The sequence below is a fragment of the Rhipicephalus microplus genome, chromosome 1 (genome assembly GCF_043290135.1).
Source record: "Rhipicephalus microplus isolate Deutch F79 chromosome 1, USDA_Rmic, whole genome shotgun sequence".
Lineage (NCBI taxonomy): Eukaryota > Metazoa > Arthropoda > Arachnida > Ixodida > Ixodidae > Rhipicephalus > Rhipicephalus microplus.
Genome location: NC_134700.1, coordinates 157,565,769 through 157,589,525, shown reverse-complemented (window position 1 = coordinate 157,589,525; position 23,757 = coordinate 157,565,769). Strand labels below are relative to the sequence as shown.

At 46.1% G+C, this 23,757-nt stretch overlaps 1 pseudogene; it reads left to right on the top strand.

The window, feature by feature from the left end:
- Positions 1-23,757, top strand: part of LOC142765859 (phospholipid-transporting ATPase ABCA3-like) — a 91,633-nt pseudogene that overhangs the window by 12,062 nt on the left and 55,814 nt on the right.

Sequence of the window (23,757 nt, the reverse complement as noted above, 5' to 3'; positions counted from 1 at the left end):
ACACAACAGGGGACGCCCAGGGACTGGTCGATGGCTGGATGACATCGTCCTTGAGCATCTGCTGGACCTGTTGGCGTATAACGTCTTGTTCTTTTTGCGATACTCTGTAGGCATGCCGTCGAATGGGTCTCTCGGTAGGCTCGGTGATGATACGATGCTTGGCAAGCGGTGTTTGGTTAACTTTCGAAGTCGTAGCGAAGCAGTCCCGAAATGAACCGAGTAGCTCCAAAAGACGTTCCCGTTGTGCAGACGGTAGACCCTGGTTTATGTCGAGAGTGCTTGCAAATGTCATGACGGAATCGTCGCACGACGAAAGAGCAGATAATGTTGAGGGACCAGGGACGTCGGCAATATCCTCAAGGTATGCGATCGCAGTGTGTTTGGTAAGATGGCGATACTCCTCGCTGAAATTCGTGACCAATAGGCAAGCCTGCTTTCTACTGGGCTGAATAATACCTCGGGCAACGCAGATTTGTTGCGCAAAAAGTAGAGACAAATTTCCTTCTGCAATTACAGCATCGGGAACGTCTTGGTCACATTCAACGTTGATAAAAAGGCTGCTGCGGGGAGGCAGAGTAACAGATTCGGAGGATACACGTAGGGCAGCCTTCGATGAGCGAGCGTTTTCCGGTTCAGGATGAAACGGGTCCGCGAACGACACCTGCAAGTCTCGTAGGTCAATAATTGCGCCATGTTCGCGAAGAAAGTCCAGCCCCAGAATGAGTGGACGGGAGCACACAGGTAACACGAGGAAAGACCCTATGAACGTCGAAGCACGGACTCGAACACGGGCTGTGCACAGTCCAGTCGGCGTGACGAGGTGGCCCCCTGCCGTGCGCAACGGCGGTCCTTGCCAAGGGGTAGTTACCTTCCTCAGTTGGGATGCTAGGGCGCTGCTCATAACCGAATAAACGGCGCCGGTGTCGACGAGGGCAGTGACGACGTGATTATCGACGTGTACGGTGATGTCGGCGGAAACAGCCTTATGACTTTCGGAAACGACTGGAAAGTCAGAACGGTCGTCGTCGGGTCTTTGCGTCGAAGGAGGCTCTTTGACAGTTCATTGGGACGCGGCTTCACCCCCAGGAGCCGCGGTTTCTAGTTTCCCCTGTGGGGACTCGGTGACCGGCCTCTGAAAGGAGCATAAGATGACGAGGGAATGCTAGGTGACGTGGGGCGGTGAGGTGATGGTGATCGTGATTGGGGGCGTTGACCAAGGCGAGGAGCTTGCTGGCCTGTAAGGTACGCTTCGATGTCGCGAGGACGCTCACCGTAACGCGGGCACCGAGCATCAGGGTGAAAGCCACGGAGACCAAGTTGGCGGTACTGGCAGTTACGGTATACGTGACCCGCTTCGCCACAGTGGTAGCAGAGTGGACGGTTATCGGACGTACGCCACACGCTGGCCTTTGTGGTGTTCTGCCGCGATCCAGACGGACGATAAGTTGGCGCACTCGGAAACTTTGAGGCGGGTGGCGGAGTCGAAGAGGTGCCCTGGAATCGATGGCTAGCCTGATCCATTCTCCCCATGGTGGGATCAGGGCCATGTGGTGCAGGAGATCGCAGAGCCGCCGCATAAGTCAGCACAGGGTCCTCAGGCCTTGTTGGTGCGAGTGGGGTGACCACCTGTCGGATCTCATTTCGGATTAAGTCTGTGAGATCACTTACGGGTGGTTGGGGTCCCAATGCTTGGAGTTGGCGCAACTCGTCCCGCACGACGCTTCTTATGAACTCAGCGAGGGCATGCCTCTCGCTGCCGGCCCCGATAAAGCATGCAGCAGGGGTCACGTCGTGGCGTTCATACTGTGACGACCTATACTGGAGAGTACGTTCCATTGTGGTTGCCTCATTTATGAACTCTGCCACAGTCGTCGGTGGATTGCGCACGAGTCCGGCGAAGAGCTGCTCTTTTACCCCACGCATTAAATGCCGCACCTTCTTTTCCTCGGACATTGCAGGGTCGGCACGCTTGAAGAGTCGAAGCATATCCTCGACAAACATGGAAACTCTCTCGTTGGGTCGTTGGTTCCGAGATGAGATTGCCTGCTCCGCTCTCTTTTTCCTTTCAGTGCTGCGGTACGCATCACGAAACTGTCGGCTGAACTCATGCCACGTTGCAAAAGAACCCTCGTGATTCTCGTACCACGTTTTGGCTGAGTCTTCTAACGCAAAGTAAACTCTCCGCAGCTGGCGAGCTTCATCCCATTCGTTGATGTTGGCAACTCGATTGAAGTAGTCAAGCCAGTCGTCAACATCTTCATAAATGTCTCCATGGAATGAGCGAGGTGTTTGTGGCGCATGAAAAACATGCGGGAGAAAAGAATAGGCGTCGTTGGTTTGACTTGCCTGGTTGTTAGTTGAAGTTGCCATCTCGTCTTGAGAGAGGGGACCGTACTCGGGAGATAGTCCTCGCAGGCGGCGACTGGTTCTTGCCGTGGGAGCTGTAGCTGTCTCCAAGTAGCTCGGTGTGTCGGCTGAAAATCTGCAGCCGAGGCGCATTTATCCAGCACCTCCACCAGTGCCACGAACGTAATCACAGAGAGCGACGAAACGACGTCTTGCTTGCCCTCAGACCAGGACGCAAAAGCCCTCTTCTTTCTTCACTTCTAAAGGATTCCACCTACAGTTGATGGCTCATACCCATTACCTGTGACAATATGGTATAACAGTACGTGAATGGATGACGAAGGTGTGTGACTGATGCAAACATGATAATCATTACATGTGTGTCATGTGAGAACTTGACAACATGCTACAGTCAAGGCGCCAGTACATGGCAACTTGACGCGGTGCGCGTGCTTAATGGCATTCGTTTCTTCGCGTCACGCCGACGGTGCCTCGCCAGGCACCGGTCCTGCCATAAACTCGCAGGCGTGCTCCGCTCTGCGTTGCTTTGACGCGTGCGCGTTTCAGCGCATCCGGCGTCACTCTGTCACGAAAAGAGGGAGACGTACTATTGTCTGGGTTAAGGTCCCTAGATGAAACAAGTTTCCAAGGTAGCGACACCTTCCCCTTTCCTTTTCGCCTAGGTTCCTGAAGCGCCCCCTAGAAGGTTTAAGGCCCAAACTCCATAAGCGCGAAAATGCACGCGACAGCGACGAGCGACGCGACGTAGATCGGCGTCGCGCGATCAGTCGCTGGCGCAGGCAAACCTCATTCACGCGACGGCTTCGGCGAGCGAATTCCACTGTTGCTGGCATGAGGCCGTCAACTCGCACCAAGAAAACCGCGTAGCGAGCGGTTTCCAATTTAAAAATAAGATATATTGTTGTGTAATGAAACGGAAAGTGTTTATTATTGCCTTGCAGCACTTTTTTATATGCGCATGCGTAATAAACATTGCGTTATTTTTTGTTGCGCCCACGTTCGATTACATCAATGAGGCGCTCATTGTACGCGTTGCGCTCATCGCCGTTGGCCGTGAAAACAACCGGCAGTACGTCACTGATGTATATCCTTTTCCGGTTTTTTTCTATTGGCTGCTTGAGCCCAGCACTTCCGGGCGATGAGCGACGGTTTCCAAATCTGGAGAACCGAGCGATCGCGCGAAAATGAGTACGCGACACGTCGCGCGACCGCCCTGTTTCGTCGCTCATAGCGTCGCTCGTCGCTGTCGCGTGCATTTTCACGCTTATGGAGTTTGGCCTTAAAACTTTCATCCAAAAGCGAATGTTTGGGTTCTGTTGCTACGGTGAATAGATGTAAATGAAACAAAATGGAACGAAATAATGCCCCTGACACACGGGCACCCTAAAGTCTTTTAGACAAGGGGACATCTTTCGGAAAGGCGTTCGGGCGCAGTGACACACGACAAAAGAGTAAGTCCTTTCCGGCAAAGATCCTTTTCGCAAAAGCAGATCCTGCATCTACTTTTCTGGCAGGAAGGGAGTACTCTCGCATACAGTGTGCATAATTTATCAATAGAAGAAAACGTGTAGCAACACTGCGGTGCCCTGTCAGTATTTTTTCGCGCTGAGAAAATGTTTTCATTTCCAGCAGCAGTGCGATTTGTTGAAAAGTGAAGGCCTATAGTCTGTCCATACTCTCAAACGCCTGCATGACGTCACTAGCGCGATCATGTTAGGGTTGGCAGTTGCTGTGTCGGCGACGTAGTATCGACGTAGCAGCGTTTAGCTCATCTACGATGGAGCCGAGGGCGACAAGAGTCAGGCCCACCTCAACTGTTGCTTTATCTCTGTCTCTGCGCTGAGACATCGCAGGACCACGATGAAACGCGGCACGCCAGCACTGACCCAGCTGGACGCAGCCATGTAAAAAGCACGACAAAAAACAAAAACAGCAAAACACCAACTGTTCGTAGTTGCCAGACGACCTTAAGTTGCTGCTAAAAACGCAAAAAAGCGAAAGAAAGTTACAGGTATGCGCATTATAAGCCACCAGACATAAAAAAAAACAATATTTTGCTCCTGCGTCACTGAATGTGATGTGCATGCGCAGACTCTTTTTAATATTCCCAATCTTGCTGCTTCGACAAACAGCGCCATTTTTTCTGCAGCGTTCTTCTGAGCAACCGCCTAAAGCAGTAGTCCGGTGCCGTGTGTCATCAGCGCCACTCCTTTCTGCAAATGGTCCCCTTAGGCGACAAAAGGGGTTTACTTCAAAGTACTTTACTTTTGTCCGTGTGTCACGGGTATAAGACGTAGAATAAACAGTTACCTTTATGAACATAAACGGCACAACACAAGAGCAAGCGGGATGTGCGTTACTCAACCGGCAACGTTGTGCAGCTCTATACTTTACACCACTAGCCATGGCGTCTCGCGTAGTACATTTTAGTTCCACGGCCGCGGTATTTCGTCCAGTTCTAACTAGTTCACTTCTCCGATTGTGTTTTGTTCGTGCTGTGACACAGTGAACGTGCTTCTTTCTGGATCCTGTAAGTGGCCACAGGGCGTGACGTTGTGACGATTGATTACAACCGGCTTGTGCACACGCAAGAAAAAAAACTACGACCAGACTGGTACGAACACTTGTCCAGCAGCACTGCGATGACGTTTTTTTTAAAATGTGCCCATTTGGACAATCGTGATGCCAAGTAATTCTGATGTGGTGCTGGGAACTTCCTGAAAAGTGAGAGTTCTACTGGTGAGGTGTCTCGAAGCAGCGCGTTTTGGCTCAAACGGGAACTGGTCAAGAGTGAAATAATTCTGAATGTGCGTTGATTACAACCTACAGCTGCTCTGTATACGTGCATCCCCACATGTATTTGTACCAACTGGCATGCACTAGACACGCATTAGACGCACGCCTGGCGTTTCAATAAAAACCGACAAGTGAACTTGCTTCGCAGATCCGCGTCGACATACGTTGACGGAGTTGCACGAAAGCATTCGCGTGAAATGGTTCGTAGTTGCACTTCATGGTGCGCTTCATCTCGGAAAGCACGAGGTGAGTTGAAGAGAGCGAAACCATTTTGTGTTGTTTACGGCAACGCAGCATTGCTGAAAAACGCAGATTTTGCATTGAACGAGCATGGTGAAACAATCTTGGTCGACTTAGCGCACACCGAAACGCTCCTCCTCTTCAGTTTATGTTCTGGCTACGATTTTGTCTTTGGTCACGGCGAGAATCCGGCGGGAGCCATATGCGCATGCGTACTCGTTTTGAGCCTTTTGCATAATAATAAATAACACCACCAGCCATTTGCAAGATCACGGGCAAGTAATGCACCAATTATAGACGCGGATGGCAGAGAAAAAGAGGAGTAATCGAGAGAGTGAGGAGGACGGCTCGAGAACAATGAGTGACGCTACCTTGTTTCATCTAGGGACCTTAGTCTGGGTAGCGCATCGGCGCCAAATGCAGCATGTCGCGTTTCGCGCCGGTTGCCGTCAGACCGCGCCAATAGACGCTGGTTGCACCTGGCGTCAGACTGTATAGAATGCTCGCGTTTCACTAACGTAGCGTCGCTATGCCCAGCGTGCGTGCGCGGCAACACTTATATTGGGCTCTTCATGATGCGCTCGCGGCCGTTTTCCTAGCTCCAGATATACCAAATTTGGTGTTACGTGACGTCAATGCATGACGATATATATGACTGGTGCAAACAAAATAATACTGACACGCGTGTGATGTAAGAACATGACAACATGCCACGCTCATTGCGTGCTCGCGGCCGTTTCGCTATCTCCACATATACTAACTTTGGTATCACGTGACGTGATTAGATGACGAATGTATACGACACATCCAAACATGATAATCACGACACGGAAGTCATGTACGCCTCATTACCTCCACCTCGTAACGTTGTGCTGATTTTAAAGTGACATATTAACATTTCCTATTCGTGCTGCGCATATCGTCGATTTCCACTGTACGTGGGATCTGCCAATTTTTGTCAATAGTATTCATTCAAATATTGATTGTTTTGTTATATCAAAACATGTTACTCCACAAAAATGTCAATATAAACGTGCGTTACCATTATGCATTAAAGTAGCACTTCCTTCGTGTGATGTAACGACCCTATAATCGTCAGCGCGTCTTGAGCTACATTTCAGCATGCTCATGCAACCATGCACGCAATTTCCAGGTCGCTAAGATTTCGGAGTGGCCCAACTGCAGTGGTCTAGTGGCTAAGGTACTCGGCTGCTGACCCGCAGGTCGTGGGATCGAATACCGGCTGCGGCGGCTGCATTTCCGATGGAGGCGGAAATGTTGTAGGCCCGTGTGCTCAGATGTGGGTGCACGTCAAAAAACCCTAGGTGGTCGAAATATTCGTAGCTCACCACTACGGCGTCTCTCATTATCATATGATGGTTTTGGCACGTTAAACCCCACATATCAAGCAAGATTTTGGAGTGACGTAGTTTGGCCACCTACAGTTCGTCTCAGAAACGACGTGCACTGCTACTCGGCATGACCAGATGTTTTCGATGGTTTAGCTTGGTTCGTGTACTGAGAGAGCAGCAACCCCGGGACATGCCAGACATGACACAGCTGCACGAAGCATGTAGCTATACAGAGGTGTATGATGTCATGTCGTCTCCACGTAATAGCTTGTTGTTTTTGAAAACAGTCGGAAATTCGAAATCATGATGGTCAAGCCTAGTTACAGGAACTCCAGCGAAAGCAGAACGACAGTTTTCACAAATTGCGAGAAGGGCTGGTGGCGTCTCTATAAATTCTCAACGTTGCTGGAGCAAAGGTACATCTGCGTTTAGAGCCTCTCAAGCAACTACGTTCTTTTGATGATACCTGCCGCAGCTATAAAAACTGCTAAGAGTGATATTTCTATCACACCGTAAAAAATACATCAAGAAACATTTAGTCTTGGTCCCCTTAAGATAAAGTCCCGAGAGACTTGCGCTGTATGCATATTTTTATCGGAGAGCGTTAGACCTTCTGCAAATATTGTTACATTTTTTGTTCTGCGTACCTGTCTACAAGCGGGTTTTAAACGGTTTCTGCACTTTGTCCGCAGGTCAACTATCCGCAACGCCTTGTGTCGCAAGCCGAGGGGCCCTCGAAAGAGGAGCGCTTCCCCGAGGTGAACACGCTGCTGCCCATCATGGGCGCCCTGCAGCAGCGGCACCTCGAGTACCAGTCAATTAGGCACAATCGCACCACGAGCCGGATGCGGCCCGTGCACCTACAGCGATTCCCGTACCCGACCCACATAGAGCACAAGGACACCAAGAACTACGCGCTCGTACTGACGCGGTTCTGCGTCGGAATGCTGGTTCCGTTCGCCGTCTTCGTTGCTAGACTCAGTGAGGAGAAAACGTCCGGTGCGAACAAAGCTTTTTTTTTCTTTTCATGCGGACTTTTTGACTCGCGAATATATCTTTTATATTTTCTTGTGCTACTTTCTGCCATTTTGGAAGGGCTTTTATAGGGGCCTGGAGAACGGGTATTGGGATAACGAGAGCCTCCGAGTTGAAGGGATGTTTTTACTCGAGGTAGTGCGCGCGTTTAGAAGAAAGTGGCTAACAATTCAGAGTACCTGGTACTCTACTATGGAATAGCCTAAAGCCGTCACGGCGGCCAAGAATTGTGCTTAGGAAAAGTGGGTAACGATTTAGAGCACAAGGTATACTCTACTATGAGAGAGTTCAAAGCCGTCGCGTGGTTCTTAATGTCTGAGTAAGTGATGGGAGAAACTTGAGTGTTTAAAAAGAGTGGTTAATGATTTAGAACACTTGGTACACTACTATGGGAGAGCATGAAGCCGTCCTGCAGCGGAAATTGTGTTTATAAGAAGGTGTTAACGATTTTGAATATGGCCTAAACCGCATTATATTGCTTTGTAGGAAGCAGATTCCGGCATCATGCGCGAAGGACACGACACCATCGAGTGTATAGAAGAGGTCCCCCTATGTGCGCCGCTTTTAATTTCCTATGATACCCTCTATCGTGGGTTTGTAGACGATTTGCCGTTTTTTAAGTGATGATCTGATATTTTATCAAGGTCGCTTGTTACATTACATCGCCATATTTGATTCCTAATTAAGAACACATGACTATTATTATTGCCTGCAGAATCGGAGAGTACGGCCTCTAACATGGTGTAAGATACAATTTCTTTGTATCTTGCAACGTGGCTTCTAAGCACGTAGATGGCGGCACGATTGGCCGATGGTGCCGACGGGCCGATGGTGCATTCCGGGCACAAGAACAGGCCAGGGAGTCCGAGTGCTGGCAGAAACTGCGTGTACCCATGATTCGGCAACTTTTCAAGCCGCTCTAAATCACGAACGGGAATGCAAGCGCTGGTGGCCGGCGGATGCTGCAGAACCCCACAACCGAGTTACCTTGCCATGTCAAACGCTTGCAGCAACGCGAAGTAGCGGCGTCAATGTGGTGATTGCGGGCACGCGTTCGCTGGTAGTTTCTGCAGCTGTCGTCTGTGACCACTGCAGTCACAGGCGAAGTCTGTGACCGCCTGTGGTTCGAAAACAACCGCTGTGATTGACGCTTTGTAGAACGAACTTAACCGCTCATTACAGTTCTGAATGACCGGGATCATGTAAGGTATACGTGCTGCATGTGAAATGAGCATTGTGGTAAACGCAAGGAGACGGGTGTGCAACTTCATTAGAAGAACGATCATGCAACGAATATTTGTGAAAGCCCCGCCATGGTGGTTTAGTGGCCAAGGTACTCGGCTGCTGACCCTCAGGTCGCGAGATCGAATCCCTGTTGCAGCGGCCGCATTTTCGATGGAGCTGGAAACGCTGTAGGCCCATGTGCTCGGATTTGGCTGCACGTTAAAGAACCCCGAGTAGTGGAAATTTTCGGAGCCCACCAATACGGCATCTCTAATAAGCATATGGCGGTTTTGGGACGTCAAACAGTACATGACAGTCTATCAATAATTGTGAAAGGCTTCAGGGCTACGTCGGTTTGATCCCACTGCTAAACACCATGGCCACAGGTTTTAGCTTTCGCTGGTTCACGATTTGTAAGGAGGACTTCGGCTATGCTTTTTTATTGCATGGTAATAATAGGAAGTTTAAATTGGAGATCGCTACTAGGTAATCGATAATGCTATAATTTACTTGCGCTAGTGCAGCTTTCGCATATGGCCGTATTGTGTTTAATGGGTAGAATACCTTAAACTACAAACAATTGTGCAGGAGAAATGTCTTTGAACTGGCTATGCACCCGATACGTAGTCTTAAGGGAAAACGTCCAGTAGCCTGTGGGCCTTTCTAATGGCTCGCCGACTTTACAGCACGAAGTCATTATAATAATCACATGTTCCGACACCCGATGGAAAGTTATACGCTTGAACCATGCAACATTAATGCGACATTGCATGTTGCATTATGAATCCTGTGTACAGAAAGCGTTTATACATCTTGTAAAATACTTTCACAGAATTTCCAACTAGCAGGAGGTACCTCCAGTTTTTTTAAAGCAGATACGTGGCGGTGTGGTAGAACATTTACCTGTCCCACAAACGACCCAGGTGGGTTCAATCCTCACTTAGGGCCGGCAAATTTATATTTTTTGTTTTGTTTGACTTTTCTCGCTATATTTGATGACGGGCAAGGTATTTTTCTCACAACCGACCCCGGCGCTAGAATTTCTGCTATATGAGTTCTTTAACGCTGTAGCGCCATCATCATCATCATCATCATTTCTCAATCACCGCGCCGCGCCTCTCGCGCAGCGTATGATAGCTCGCGCTGCGCGAGAATTAGAACGAGCTTCTGGCCTGGCGGTTTGGACGTGGACAGCCACCGCGGCTCCGCTTCAGGCCTGCAATAAAGTGGCGAGATCGGCTCGGCCCCATCGGTCGCCTTCGACGGCGTCTCACGTCTCCCTCCTCTCGCCGCTACAACGCTACCGTTTAATATACGGAATTGAGATCCCTCCCTTCATGTCAAGCGACATTGTCCATCAAGAACAAATCTATTGCCAGTACTTGGTGTTCATCGCGTAAATTGTACGTAACCTATATGGCATACCAAATAATCACATGCTCATCAATAAATTTAAGGGTGCTATATTCGGCACATCTGAAATAATGACATAGATATAATGCGAGTTTGAATAATGAGTTCCTGGTTTATGTTTAGATACACTGAGCTCAATGCTACCAGGTAATCTGCATGAGTGCGTGATACGTGAAAACGTGGTCACTGGGGCTGAGCGTGTTCGCGCGTGTGGCATCAGCTTGAACCACATCCCCACAGGAGCCCACTTTCCTTCCATTAAATGAAAAGAGCAGTTCAATCGAAGGCACCATAAGGTGGAATTTTTGTATAATCAAGAGCTTACTATGCACGTTGTTCGAATAACACGTTGTGAAAGCCGTCACTACTAAGTGCTATGCCATAACTTTCAGGCTCCGAAATATGACTGCAGTATGACATAGGTAGTTTTTGGCTGGTAATTTGAGCATATTTTTAAAAGTAAATGATTATCAAGTTTCAACGAAAAGCGGCTATCACTTACATTGGCTACAGTAGAATTGCTCTAAAGCAGTTTAATTCGTTGCTAAATGCATGGAGTAATTAGTTTGCATGCAGAAAATTAGTTTGCTTTATATATTTTGTCATTGTATCTGAACCATCCAAATTCCCTTTCTGGCAACATATCCAGCTATGTACCATCACTACATTTTTTAGCGGGGCATTGTGCGTTAGCGACTAGTTAGGAACCTTACTTCAAAGAAATAAATTGAAGAGTGTCAGTACATATGGGAAATGCTTAGAAGGAATTGCTGCGGTAGGTTTTCTGAGTAACACGACTTAACACTTCAATGTAAAACGTTGCTAATTCATGCTTCGTTAGCGTTGGCACTCAGCCTGCCTTTTTTTAGAATTTTTCGCTTGTAGTACTATTTATTTTTTTCTCGAAATACCGCGTTTCCAAGTAAACTTAGAACGTACGTACAATGTCCCTCATTTTATAGAAAAAATTACAGCTAGCACAAGTGGCGCAAGTTTGAAGGAAATAGCTGCGCTGGTGGCCAACTGACCTTCAAGGTTTTTGCTTGTAATGCTGAAGGTATGGTCACAGTAGTACTAAGTAGGGTTCCACATGGTAATTCACTCATTTGGATTGATTCACCACACTACGTAATTCTTGCGTGATATTGGCGGGGACCATTGCTGTTACGTGGTTTTTGTCGGGAACGTGGTACTTGACATGTAATATGATGTTGCGCGAACACAGCGACGTGACTTATTATTACGGGCGTTATGTGATTTGAGCCAAACTACAGTTTTTCCTTGATATGACATAACTTTTTGTCAAGTGACACGCTTTTACCCGACACCGACACCATGTCATTTTAGTCGCGTGTGTATGTCTTGTGATGTTACACAATAGTGGTTACATGATTAGTTATACGCAGTTTTTTTGTGACAACAAGTCATGAGACTGAGGGTTACGTGATATTTAGTTACGTTACTATTGACACGTAACCAAGTGACATCAGTGCCCGTGTCCTTGATGTCACTTGGTTACGTGATGGTACATAATTTTAGTCACGTTATGACACGTGATTTTTAGCCATGCGACTAAGGTTTATCTGACATCATATTTATTTCTGTCATGTTACTAGTTTTCGCATGATATTTCTCGCTTTTAGTGAAATGACCAGATGATTCGTGATATTGCGTGTATATATATTAGGGACGTGAGGAGTTGCTACGTGAAGATGCGTGATTTTTGTCTCTTGACTCGATTTTACTTGATTTTAGTCACGTCACTAGCTACGTAATGTTATGTGATTTTTAGCATTTGACTATTGTTACCTAACACATTTCCGATGGTGGCGGAAATGTTGTAGACCCGTGTGCTCAGATTTGGGCGCACGTTAAAGAACCCCAGGTGGTCGAAATTTCCGGAGCGCTCCACTACGGCGTCTCTCATAATCAGATGGTGGTTTTGGGACGCTAAACCCCACAAATCAATCAAATCAATCTATTGTTACATAATATTGTGTGATGTAACAATAGTTACGAGATTGGTCACGAGATTAGCAGGTACGGGAAGTTGCGGGATTTTGGTCTCCTCACTGAGTAGTTAAGTGGCGTTGCACGTTAAATATTTGTCCACCCTAGTTTCCGAATTCTCCATATTAGCGAATCGGAGCACGTGAAAGACGGAAGTGGAGTACGAAGCGAGCGCATGTCACTGATGGTTTCACGATATATGCTCTTCCCCCTACATAGCCCTGAGCCGTGCTCCCTGTTTGGGCTGCAGAAGTCACGTCTTTTCCTTTCCTCAACTTCTCTTTCTTCTCACTACGCGGTACAATAAGAGGCTTAAGCAGTTGAACTGTCGAAACTCACACGCCTAAGACTACTGGAAGTCAAAAGCCATCCCCTTTTTATAATTACTCTTCGTCTTCTGTATGTACTGCACAGACCCTATCTCCATACGTTTTCTGCAGCTTAGATGGCTTTGCATGGTCTTGGTGATCGGCCTGTTTTCGGCACCTAACGCCGATGTCGCGTGATGATCTCCTTATATGAGGCCATGGTGACGACGTTGTGGTGTTACAGGAACTCTCTGACGTTACACCTTTCTGCTTAAATGACGGCATATCATGTCACAATGAAACTTTAGAACCATCGGTACCCCATCGGCCCACGTATGGGCACATGAGTACCACGTTAGTTTTGACAGTTTACTATCACTTGGTTGGTCTTTTTCGCATCATTCGTGCTGACATCACTGTCTCGCGATGATACGGAAGGATGCACCGAATTTCCCGATTTCATGACTAGATGAAGCATTTAAGGCTTCTTCCTTAAAACATGCTTGGTAACAAAAACCAAGAGCCGACCAATCGTTCAAAACGCATAAAGGCAAAGACGTTTCGTTGACAATATGGGGACGTTGATATAGGTTCTTGATTGATATGAGGGGTTTAACGTCCCAAACCAGCATGATGATGAGAGACGCCGTAGTGGAAGGCTCTGGAAATTTCGACTACTTGGGGTTCTTTAATGTCCAGGCATATGTGAACACATGGGCCAACAGCATTCTGGTCTCCATAGAAAATGCAACCACTGCAATCGGGATTCGATCCCGCGACCTCTAGGTCAGCAGCCTAGTACCTTAGCCGCTGGACTACCTTGGCGGGGCACCATCTAGGTTCTCGTAGCTGCACCAAAACGGCTCTTTGTTTTCGTGTGTGTTTGTGTACAATTGGTCAGCGCTTGATTAATTTTGCCACGAGCTTCCGACCACACGGGTTCACCTATTATCCTATATTTTAACGAGTGGTTGCCTTTCGCTCAGGTATGAAAGAGATGTTGCGCGTGGTGGGCCTCAACGATTGCGTCTACTGGGTGAGCCACTACATCAGTGGCTTCTTTATGCACCTGATCATCGTGACCCTCATGATGCTCATTCTGTGCGTCAAAAGGAACGAAGATGGACGCGCGTTCATCCAGTTCAGTGATCCGTTCCTTTTGTTCTGCATCCTTATGTGCTTCTGCAGCTCGTGTCTCATGCACACCACGTTGCTCTCCATGATTTTCGCCAGTCGTGAGTATTTTTAAATGCGAAGCATTTCTTAGCGAACTTCGGCGACTCAGCGTATCTATCTATCTATCTATCTATCTATCTATCTATCTATCTATCTATCTATCTATCTATCTATCTATCTATCTATCTATCTATCTATCTATCTATCTATCTATCTATCTATCTATCTATCTATCTATCTATCTATCTATCTATCTATCTATCTATCTATCTATCTATCTATCTATCTATCTATCTATCTATCTATCTATCTATCTATCTATCTATCTATCTATCTATCTATCTATCTATCTATCTATCTATCTATCTATCTATCTATCTATCTAGCCGCCTAGGACTTGTAGCTCTCCTGGCCGTATCGGTAATGGTATTGATACCAAAATTGGTATGGCATAACATGACAGTATGATGAGCATAAGTGACTAGTCATAACATGAAAATCAAGACATGTACGTCATGAATGTCATGACTTACAGTCATGGTCTTGCTGCTCTTGCGGTCGTTTCGTTCACATGACAGGTTGTAAAACTGGTATGGTATGACATGACGGCATGGCGAACACAAGCGACAGACTGTAACATGAAACTCATGACATGGGTGTCATGTAACAACATGACTACATGCCGCGCTCGTGATGCGCTCGCGGCTGTTCCGCTAGCTTCGCATATGCCAAATTTAGTATTACGGGACGTGAATGGATGACGGAGGTATGTGACTGATGCAAACATGATAATCATGAGATCCGTGTCATGTAAAAACATGACTACATTCCACGTTCATGATGCGCTCGCGGTCGTCTCGCTTGACTCACATATACCAGATTTGGTGTTACGGTACGTGAAAGAATGACGAAGGTATGCGACTGGTGCAAATATGATAATCATGGCATGCGTGTCATTTAACCACATGACTACATGACACACTCATGATGCGCTCGCCGCCATTTCGCTAGCTCCACATATACCTAATTTGGTTTCACGTCATGTGAATAGATGACGAAGGTAAATGACACGTCCAAACATGATAATCATGACATGGTTCTCATGTACGGCACCATTTACCTCCGCCTCAAAACGTTGTGCTGATTTTAAAGTGACCTAGCAACCTTTTTCTTTCGTGCTTCGCATGTCATTGATTCCCACTGTATGATGATTCTGCCAGTTTTTTTACATGCGCTCTCTACGTCAAAAAATATTTGCGTATTTAACGTTATGGGAACGTCTTTTAACAGGACAGGAGTTCAATGACTTTTGTGTAGTTCTTGTTTTTTGCAATCATGGTAGCACAGCCGACATATGATCTATACTGGACTCTTTCAAACGCAAAGGGTACAAGTAGTTGCTAGCTTGCATGATATTGGGCAGTTCTGCTACATTATTTGCTGTCTCACAATTTCCTTGTAAGGTATATGGGGCGTAGTTAAGACTAGGTACCAGTAAAACGTGTCAATTGTTTGTGAAGAGAAGAAAAGCTCTTCAAATATCTGCTCTAAGGCAAATCTCTTGTTAGCCCGACCAAGATGTGAACAAACCCTACACACAAACCAAACAGCACTTGGCTATCCGTACTTATAGAGCTCTAGCTTGCTTAAGCAACCGTTCCATTATTTTCAAATGTGTACGCTAGACTTTGGTTTTAGTCGAGGACCACAGCAATTTTCTGAAATTTTTGCCTGCACCTGGTGGTTTTCCTACCACGAAATGCACCCAGTTTCGTGGCTTTAAAGATTGGTGTAGCAAAAACTGCCCAAGCTTCATGCTGTATATGATAATGTAATGCACTAAATATGCCAAAATTTGGGCAGCTGAGCAAACTGCGACGCTAGTATTGCTTTCTCACGCATGGATTTGTCTATGCAGCTACAGTGATCCAGCATCTATTTATGAAACGTTTCCCGCAATTTTAGATGTGAAGCAGCTTTTGATTCACGTATATAATGCCGTACCAGCGTGTGTCTGCACAAATGCGCCGCAACGCGTTACCCACGCTATAGCTATTGGAGTGGTTCCGAGTAGGTCAGGCCATAGATGTGCGTTGACGTCACTTTCTCCGTCACCCGCAGCACGCTCGCCGCAGCGCCCACTCGCAACTCGATTCTCTCTCGCGTCACTCTCTTCGCCACCTGCAGCCCTCAACCACACGTCGAGTGGAAAAACTTTTGCGGCTCGTTTAACTGCGGTGAAACTTAGATATAACCCAACTTGGCTCCGGTGTCTTTGCGTTTCAAACAAACGTTTACTCGAGTAGACGTACCACTAAGTTTCGCTTCAAACCGTTCTTCCAGCACCCGCGTTGACGTTCGTTCCCACTAAGTCGACGCCATGCGCACCACTGCTGCTTCGCATCCCATCATGGTTCATAATTTTTGTGCTTAGTTGAACAAAAATGCAATTTCAGAGTCAGCACTTCATTATGTCAGTATCTGACTATCCCTACTTTTCAAGAAAGCTGTGCTACTTACTTACAAGTCGGCAGAATTAGCTCTAGGAAACCTTGATATAACTGCCGTTAGGTGGGAGTTTCAAATCGCGCCAGTCTTGCCAACAGTTAGGCTGAATGCTGAAGAGAAAGCCACGAGTGCAAGTAGTAATAGATAGCACCTGATGTGCCGCATGAACCAATTCATGATGCCTATAGTAGGCTAAGCAAAGCCTATGAAATCCTTACTTCTTCAATTTATTTTATGTTCGAATCTGTAGAGAATTCATTGCAGCTTACTTTAAGCACATTAGAAAATGAGAAACCGGCCCCAGGCCTTTCTGTGAGCAGACCAGCGTGCCAGCACACGCATTCTGTTCAGCCGCCATGTTGTTTTTTCCAGTTATTAGCCTGCACGCTTTTGTATTGGACGCCGACTTTGTGAATTCGTCTACATTGCCGCCATGGTGTAAATACAAATTACACTTCAATCTGCCCGTAATACTTAGGTGCATATTCGTTTACGTGCAGCTTCTTTATATATCTTATTATATTTTATTATATTATATAATATTATATTATATTAAATATTATATATCTAACAAGCAGCTCTAAATTATTATCCGCGCAAGGTGGCAACTGCTCAGCCGGAGTTCTTGCTTGAGCTTTCGTCCCCTTTATCATTATGTTCATAATCAGTCTATTATTTTTATGTCGTCCGTAACCAATCACTGTAAATTATGTGCCTATATATTACTTACGAACCTATTTACAGATTCACATTATTGAAATACGCAGTGCAGAGGTACCATTTCATGCCCAATGAAAGTATTCCGCAGCCCCTCACGTAACTCCTGACATTGTGTCAATTCAATGAAAGGTATACGACATTGATACCGATGGCAATATCATCCCGTTAACTACTGAGGTCCTCAGCCCTTTGTTCTTTCGAGTTCGCAGTGTTGAACGCATGCACTTGCTAAAGCAGTGGGGCTTCTATAGCTGTTGTCCCTAACTCCCGAGAGCAATATGAAGCGACGTTTTAGCCAATGAGTGTCTGGGAACAGAACGTTGCAAGCGCAATGTTTACAGAGCCTCGAACAGAGCTGAAAAGCATATCGAAGACACGTGATGAACTAACCACGACGTAGAGCCGGAAGGGCCTCAATTGCACCTAATGTCACCTAGTATTGAGTGGACAGAGTAGAAATATGGCTTAAAACTCCCAGATTTGTGGTTCTGCACACCTCGCCCTTTGCACTACCTTTTTTCCGGCGCAGCACACACTGCGGTAGCCGCTGCCATGTTGTACTGGACCTTCAGCTGCCTGATGCCGTTGCTCGCGCTCGAGAATGCCGGTGGCCAGGGCTATCACTTCATCAAGCGAAGCCACAAATTGGTGACGTCCGTCTTCCCCGGCATGAGTTTGCACTGGAGCTTCCGCGTTCTCGAGCACTTCGAGAAGTTCGGTGAGACACTGCAACTTACTGCGTGCCTTTCGCAGTGCGCAAAGTACTGAGAGGGAAATTGTGCCCACGTCTCACATTGCATGCTGTCTTATCAACACACACATATATATATACATATATATATATATATATATATATATATATATATATATATATATATATATATATATATATATATATATATATATATTGGCCACGATGGGGAAACACTCACTTTTCAGGCATTTTACTTTCGCTTGCTCCGGCTGAAGTTTCAATTTGCATACAAAACTAATGAATCCAGAAATAAGTTCTAGTAATATGGCCACGCGATTAATAAAGGCCACTTACGCCGTTTTCCTCCAAAAAAACTAAGAAATCGACAAAGTAACGCCATCTGTATAGCCGAAGCACGGCGACCACCCCAACGAGCTGCATACCGAGCGTTACTGAATATTAGCATGATCATGGTTCGGTACCTTACCAAACAGATTGAAACTCTGGGTGAAGAAGCCTTTATCAGAAGGTGGCATACACGTTTTTTTGGAGTTCGGAAAGGAAATATTGAATTTCCTTTACTGCCGTTTTAACTCAAGAAGAAAATTGCTTCACGTCCCACTTCATTGTGAATCTGTTACAATTTACTGCTTCTTTGCGTTTCTTGATTCTTTTCTTGAGTGATTCGTGATCGTGATTCGTGAGAGTTTTCTTGAGTGATTCGTGTGTGTGTGCGTGTGCGTGTGCGTGCGTGCGTGTGCGTGCGTGTGTTTGCGTGTGCGTGCGTGTGTGTGCGAGTGCGTGTGCGTGCGTGTGTGTGTGCGCGTGTGTGTGTGTGTGTGCGTGTGTGCGTGTGCGTGTGTGCGTGTGTGCATGTGTGCGTGTGTGCATGTGTGCGTGTGCGTGTGCATGAGTGTGCACGTGCGTGTGTGTGTGTGCGAGTGCGTGTGCTTGAGCGTATGTGTGTGCGTGTGCTTGTGCGTGTGCGTGTGTGTGTGTGCGTTGTGTGTGTGTGCGTTGTGTGTGTGTGCGTGTGCGTGTGCGTGTGTGCGTGTGCGTGTGTGTGCGTGCGTGTGTGTGTTTGTGTGTGTGTGCATGTGCGTGTGTGAGTGCGTGTATGTGTGTGTGAGTGTGTGTGTGTGTATGTGTGCGTGCGCGCGCGCGCGTGGGAAGCTGTTTGAGCAGATATTCGTTGTAATATTCGCTTTGAGAAGAAAATTACCAGGGTAGTATATAGCGGATGACACGACAGCATGAAGCTCACCGAACATATATGCAGCCTTTCACACCAGCCAATTTGCATTTCTTTTGCCTGTTTTTAGCTTCACGGAGTTGGCATTTTTTTCAAAATAATTATACGTGAGAGAGGGCCGCCAACTGCATATCAAATCTTTGACGACGATCCTAATTCTACAGTTCTTTAGAAGTACAATGTAAGGTCAGGTTGTGTGACCTTTTGCGAATAGCATTGTGCAGGGAATCGTATCAAATAGGGAATAATTTGTCTGGACAGACCACAATGGAGGTCAGAAGGCTATGTTCTTGTTCTAGACTGAAGTTAGCTGGAAGTAAGCATTTGGTTAATTCACCGTTAGAATTCGAATTTTCAATGTGACTCAGCGCAATATACAGCTCAATAACACACGCAAGCGTGATCATAAGTGTGCAGACCACCGGATCGCGTGGCCAAAGGCATCGACGCGCGATCTAGCGACGAGACGCCTCCTCCGGTGTGTATGCGTGTCCCCGTACTTCTCTCCCTAGAACACTGGCGATGTGTACATAAGCGGTAGAGCGCTCGTTAGGAATTCTCTCAAGGGCATCCATAGCTGGCTTTCGCTTGACTTGTAGCTTTGATTGACTCCAGTAGATGCGATGGAAGTAACAGTATCTTCAACCAGTAGTAGGGCACAACTCAACATCAGCGTCCCACCACTCGTAGAAACAACGCTTTTCTTTCATTTGATAATTAGGAACAATAAAGACGAAATAACAATTAAGCATTCCCAAACCATACCCAGTTACGCAATTTTCACGCGATACCCCCTCCCCCCCCATCTCACTCGGCGACGCATTTACTCGAGTTTCACCGTGGGAAGATGCAGGCGGCTTTTTGAAAGCAACGCTTGATTGCAGAATCTCTCAGACTAACAGGTACTGTTGGAAACTTAGTTACCTGCGTGACTTACTCTAATTTAGATATAAAGCTCAAGTTATGTTTCTACAATTAGTGTTGTTATCATTGCTTTATTTTCTGAGTTCTCTGTGGTTGCTTTATGCTCTGGGGGCTTTCCAGTGCCCTTTGGGGCAAACTGGTCCAACTTCGCTAGCCACGCCGCCACACCTGACAACGTGACTCTTGCCGAGATCGTGTTCGTGGGCCTGATGTGCGACTGCGTAATCGGAGTCCTGGTCTGGTACTTGGACAACGTAATGCCTATTGGGCCCGGAATCGCCAAGCCCCTGCTGTACCCATTCAAGGTGATTCACGTCTTAGTTCATTGCGAAGCACCAACTAATGGTCTACTCCCACAGCAGAAACAGATTTAGAGTCTTACAGCGTTTTCTCGAATATGATACAGAGGCCACAATGATCAGCGTATGCGTGGAAAAAGGGGAAAGGGGTGCACTGTTGTAAATTGCACCAGTTACCAAGAAAAGGACAATGCACTGTGCACTTGTCGCGTAAAAATGGCGGAAGACACTAGTAATGACTGCTCGTCCATTTCAGGTCATGTAATTAGCCTGAAATGAATGTGGCGTACTCGGGAGCCTGAATAAGGTAGGCTCTTTGTAGCCAATCTGAAAAGGAAGTGTTAGGGTGGAGGCCGCCATGTATGAAATGATCAGCAGGACGACCTTACATACCTCATCGCATTCACACAAACGTTGATAGCTGCCGCTTTGGGGTCACTTTGCAAGGTACAAGCAAATCGTGCCGCTGAATATATTTAATGGTGAAACTATCGATAAAAAATGTTTTTCCACAATATCGTACAGACCCAGTTTTATATTTGCCCCGTGATTCAAACCTCTACGTGAACACGAGAGAGGACCTTTAAAAGATGGCACTGTAATTAATGGGTTGAACTTGAGAGGTATCCTCATCTTGTTCTTGTATGTAAAGTTTGAAAGTAAGAAATATGCGTGCAGTCTTCATAAATATTCATGAAAATAGTGCTGATCCAGCAATCATATGGTTTTCCTCCCAATATACTGCGCAGATGGAGTATTGGCTGCCCAGTATGACGTACCTCGAGGAGCCTTTGAGGTCGGCTAAAGAGGTTGCAAACTTCGAGCCGGAACCAAGAGATCAATGTGTCGCTATAGACCTCTTTCACGTCAGCAAGGCAAGCACCAATCGCCATCAACACCGCGACCCGAAGCAACTATGATATCGCTGTTACTTTCTCCTAATAAATATACTTGTATACTAGTTCTTAATAGTTTAAATTTTGCACTTGGTTGTCTTGGCGTCTCGGGAAACATTTTGAATAGTTCCATGTACTGAGAGTGTGCCAAAACAAAAACGAATTGTCTAATCACCTTCCGTCCGATTACATTAAACACAGGGCTTGCGTCGGATAAGCTTTCCGGACCGAGAAGAGCTTTCACAACGAGATGGTCTGCTTCTAGCAGCTAGATAAGCATAAACAGTTTTCAATCAATTGGTGAAGCAAAAAAGGGCCGCGTACATACAATTAGGCACTTCCGATATATGTGATCTCATGCAGTCATATGACCATGAAAAGTGAATACCAGTTGACATCCTGATGGACCTAATAAAAGTTGTTTTTGATTGATTAACTCACAAGTAGTTAAACTGCACTGAAAGGGAGTTTGACACGTCGCTTCTCATGCGTACGTGTCGCAGGATTACGATGGCGTGGAAGCCGTTCATGACGTCAGTTTGCGCATCTTTAACAACCAGATTACCGTGCGTCTTGGTCACAACGGCGCCGGCAAGACAACGTTGCTGAACATGATCACCGGTAAGTTTGACAAGGTTTTTCAGAGGCTCAATCCACGGTGCCTGCGAGCGAGTGGCGTCCACAAGCAGTACGCCGCAGGGACAGACCCAATAGAAGTCTCTGCAGAGGATCAGCTACTACAGCGTTCATTTCTTTTGGTTGGTACCATGCTCACTAGCAGTCCTGCAGAGCTTTCTCTAACCATGCCTTTGATTTCCCATGTGGAGGCGTCGAGGCTATATGCCTCACCACCAGTTCGCGGGCTTACTTGGACGCCCAAATTTGGTTGCCGAGGCTGGGTATCTGCAAGGAAGCGACCAACTTTGGCTACAATATATGTGTGGAGCTCTCAATTCTTAATATTCACACTTCGTATTGCGGTTGCATAGTGCAGTATGTTTCGGCGCAAATTGCATTGAATCACTATTGATTTGCCGGCATTTTAAGACTTCCTTTGTGACACACTCTCAGTAGATTTTTATGTTGACATGCGATACCGAGAACTTAGTACAAAGACATTAATGAATTGGAACTGCATAAATGTTAAAGCAAGTTCTCCAATGAAGCAAGTGAACTCAGTGGGGCTATATGTGTAGTACTGGCGATGCCTGAGAGAGAAGACTTGGGCTTCTTCCACACAAACTAAACATCTATGAGTGCGACTTCAAAAAGCAGCATTGCTGCTGTTTTCGAGTTCGTGTAGAAAGTTGTTTAGACATCACCTGCCACAGTGGAATTTTATCGTCATTGAACAGAGCCTTCGTTTTCTTTTTTGTACATCTTGATGTAATGCGCTTCCGATGATTCACAGATCAGAGATTTCGAGTTAACAAAATAGTGACTTGAATTTCTGCTTTTATAAGACTCCATACCTCCGTAAATTATTCCACCAGCACATTGATCATCAAGCAGAGACTCAGTTTGGGAATAAGCGCTGCGAAAACCTATTCCAAATGAAAACCCCCGTACGACGAAGCGTAGTTTTCATATGCATTGACGTGGTGTTGAAGCTCAGATACCATTACATTAAAACCGTGCAACGTCTAATGCCATTATGCAACGGCGGCTTTCTACTTATGCTAATATCCACATCGATGGCAGCGAGAATGCCTTGCGATGAGCTCAATTTCAGTTAGGTTACGTAAAATCATAAAAAGTGTAAAATATAAGAATAAGTGCACGCAAAATGTTAAATAAGGCCAAGTCTTATACAGAAGTATGCATTTTAAAGCACACCTTCTAGTGCATATGGAGGAATTTGAAAGCAAGTTCTTCTTTATGTTATTTTCAAAAGTAAAATGTTTCATTAAAAGAGGGACTGCCCAAACACTCCTCACTTAAATTCTAACGAATAACTAATTTGCTCTAGACACATGAAAGAAGCTTTTACCATCGCAATCAACTAAAACGAATCAGACAAGATAATAAATAAAACATGAGGGCGTATTACGAAAAATATTGCTTTGGCAACAGGGACACCATTGACACCATTGCAGAACAAGCCCCCATAATATACTTTCATACAGGGTTATATTTCTTGAAGGTATAGCAGCAGTCAAATTTTTTATTTGTAACTTGGTTTTCAGTGTCAGTGGCACGACAACATGCTTTCTCCGATGCAGTGTCGTTTGCTTGTGAGGCAAGCTCATGCAGTGTGGAGGCAAGTTCAATGAGAACTTGCTACCCGGCATCAAATATGAGTCTCTACAGACACATTCAATTGACTGACAGCGTCACGCAAAGTAAATTTGAGGATCGTTAGAGTCACGCGCACCTGGTTGAGTGCAAGAACACATGTACGACATTGCGAGTTTATCAAAGGAAAGTCTATGACTTTTAAGGTTAAAAATAATCTCTTTCAGTTTCACTTTCGTTCGTAAGAGGGGGTCTAAAACTTTTTTCTTTTATCTGCTGAAAAAAACTGCAGAATAATTTGAGCAACA